Source organism: Micropterus dolomieu, linkage group LG23 (assembly GCF_021292245.1).
Source record: "Micropterus dolomieu isolate WLL.071019.BEF.003 ecotype Adirondacks linkage group LG23, ASM2129224v1, whole genome shotgun sequence".
Lineage (NCBI taxonomy): Eukaryota > Metazoa > Chordata > Actinopteri > Centrarchiformes > Centrarchidae > Micropterus > Micropterus dolomieu.
The window spans coordinates 4533598-4536193 of record NC_060172.1 but is presented as its reverse complement, the minus strand read 5'-3'; the positions used below and the strand labels follow the sequence as shown (position 1 = coordinate 4536193).

The 2596-nt window shown below is 55.8% G+C and overlaps 1 protein-coding gene across 4 annotated transcripts in view; it reads right to left on the bottom strand.

The window, feature by feature from the left end:
• Positions 1–2596, bottom strand: part of fam53c (family with sequence similarity 53 member C) — a 15988-nt gene that overhangs the window by 11029 nt on the left and 2363 nt on the right. For 3 of the 4 annotated variants that reach the window (XM_046040975.1, XM_046040978.1, XM_046040979.1), the window contains exon 2: positions 1357–1707. The gene's annotated coding sequence lies outside the window, so the exon portion shown is untranslated. Of the gene's footprint in view, positions 1–1356; positions 1708–1865; positions 2408–2596 lie in introns of those variants that run through there. The other variant, XM_046040976.1, reaches the window with a different exon arrangement.

Sequence of the window (2596 nt, the reverse complement as noted above, 5' to 3'; positions counted from 1 at the left end):
AAACTGCAGGTGGACGCTGCAGGTGGAGGCTGCAGGTGAAACTACAGGTGGGGCTACAGGTGGAGGGCTGCAGGTGAAACTACAGGTGGGGCTACAGGTGGAGGGCTGCAGGTGAAACTACAGGTGGACGCTGCAGGTGAAACTACAGGTGGGGCTGCAGATGAAACTACAGGTGAAGCAGCTGCAGGTGAAACTGCAGGTGGAGACTGCAAGTGAAGCTGCAGGTGGGGACTGCATGTGAAATTGCAGGTGGAGGCTGCAGGTGAAACTACAGGTGGGGCTACAGGTGGAGGGCTGCAGGTGAAACTACAGGTGGAGGCTGCAGGTGAAACTGCAGGTGAAGCAGCTGCAGGTGAAATTACAGGTGGAAGCTGCAGGTGAAACTACAGGTGGGGCCTGCAGGTGGAGGCTGCAGGTGAAACTACAGGTGAAGCAGCTGCAGGTGAAACTGCAGGTGGAGGCTGCAGGTGAAACTACAGGTGGGGCTGCAGGTGGAGGCTGCAGGTGAAACTACAGGTGAAGGCTGCAGGTGAAACTACAGGTGAAGCAGCTGCAGGTGAAACTACAGGTGAAGTAGCTGCAGGTGAAACTGCAGGTTAAGCAGCTGCAGATGAAACTACAGGTGGGGCCTGCAGGTGGAGGCTGCAGGTGAAACTACAGGTGAAGGCTGCAGGTGAAACTACAGGTGAAGCAGCTGCAGGTGAAACTACAGGTGAAGGCTGCAGGTGAAACTACAAGTGAAGCAGCTGCAGGTGAAACTACAGGTGAAGCAGCTGGAGGTGACACTACAGGTGAAGGCTGCAGGTGAAACTACAGGTGGAGGCTGCAGGTGAAACTACAGGTGAAGTAGCTGCAGGTGAAACTACAGGTGAAGTAGCTGCAGGTGAAACTACAGGTGAAGGCTGCAGGTGAAACTACAGGTGAAGTAGCTGCAGGTGAAACTACAGGTTAAGCAGCTGCAGATGAAACTACAGGTGAAACTACAGGTGAAGCAGCTGCAGGTGAAACTACAGGTGAAGCAGCTGCAGGTGAAACTACAGGTGAAGCAGCTGGAGGTGACACTACAGGTGGAGGCTGCTGGTGACATTACAGGTGAAGTAGCTGCAGGTGAAACTACAGGTTAAGCAGCTGCAGGTGAAACTACAGGTGAAACTACAGGTGAAGCAGCTGCAGGTGACACTACAGGTGAAGCAGCTGCAGGTGAAACTACAGGTGAAGTAGCTGCAGGTGAAACTACAGGTGAAGCAGCTGCAGATGAAACTACAGGTGAAACTACAGGTGAAGCAGCTGGAGGTGACACTACAGGTGAAGCAGCTGGAGGTGACACTACAGGTGGAGGCTGCTGGTGACACTCACCAGGTAGAAGTCCCCCGGCTGAGCAGGGTCACCTTCCAGAATCTGCTTCCTCAGGCTCTCCAGCAGCAGCGTGACCACAGCATGGTGGCAGGGGATGAGGGGGGAGACGGGGGAGGGAGGGGGGGAGGAGATGGGGAGGGGAGGAGGAGGAGAGAACAGGGAGGAGAGGGGAGGAGGAAGGAGAAGACAGCCACGCCCGTTTGTGTTCCCGTCCGTTTGGTCCTTCGCAGGAGAAGAGGGGGGAGGGGCTGAGGGCCGAGACTCCTCCGCCTCCTTACCGCCTCAGGGCCAGGTAGCCCCGCCCACTCTCACAAGGACATCGTCATTCAGCTGTTGCGTCCGGCAGCGCACCTGGAGAGGAGGAAGAAGAAGCATGTGAGTCACTTGGTAGCACCTAGCTAACCGAGCTAGCTAGCTCCCTGCTCGCTATCATCAACCATTTTGTTCGCCGCCAACACCGCCGTCACATGTCGTCACTGAACTTCCCAACTTGTAATTGATTTGCACACCTCTTCTACAAAAGCCTTTCCTTCTGGCGTGAGCTGACTTAGCTGCTGGTCACGAGCGTGTCAGTCACCAAGACGGCAACTTGAAAAATGACTACAACTGAAGCTGGCCGACGGCGTGGGCTGCGGCTGAAAGTGAGCGGATCGTGTCGGAGTCGGAGCTGATCGACGTTGAACAGCAGCTACTTTTAATGAAATGAAAAAAACGCAGAAACGAGAGAAGGCGTCGGAGGAGACGTCTGTACGACCCTTGAACCTGTTCAGGCAGAAGAAGAAGGACGAGCCAGAAATGCGACGTTGCCAAGATGGCCAATCACAGCTCTTGCGGTCTGCGTCGCCGCGATGTGTAGTTACATTTTTGGGGAGGTGTGCATCAGCCTGCGACGTAGATTTGACGCAGATGTATAAACTGGCCTTAAACCTGCGTTGCCTCTGTGGTCACAGCAGCTACGGAGATTCCCAAAACTGTAAATGTTATGTGGCTGCGACTAGCGGCCAGCACGGGGCGACTTAAACCTGCGTCCTCTCTAGCGGCCAGCAGGGGGCGACTTAAACCTGCGTCCTCTCTAGCGGCCAGCAGGGGGCGACTTAAACCTGCGTCCTCTCTAGCGGCCAGCACGGGGCGACTTAAACCTGCGTCCTCTCCAGCGGCCAGCAGGGGGCGACTTAAACCTGCGTCCTCTCTAGCGGCCAGCACGGGGCGACTTAAACCTACGTCCTCTCTAGCGGCCAGC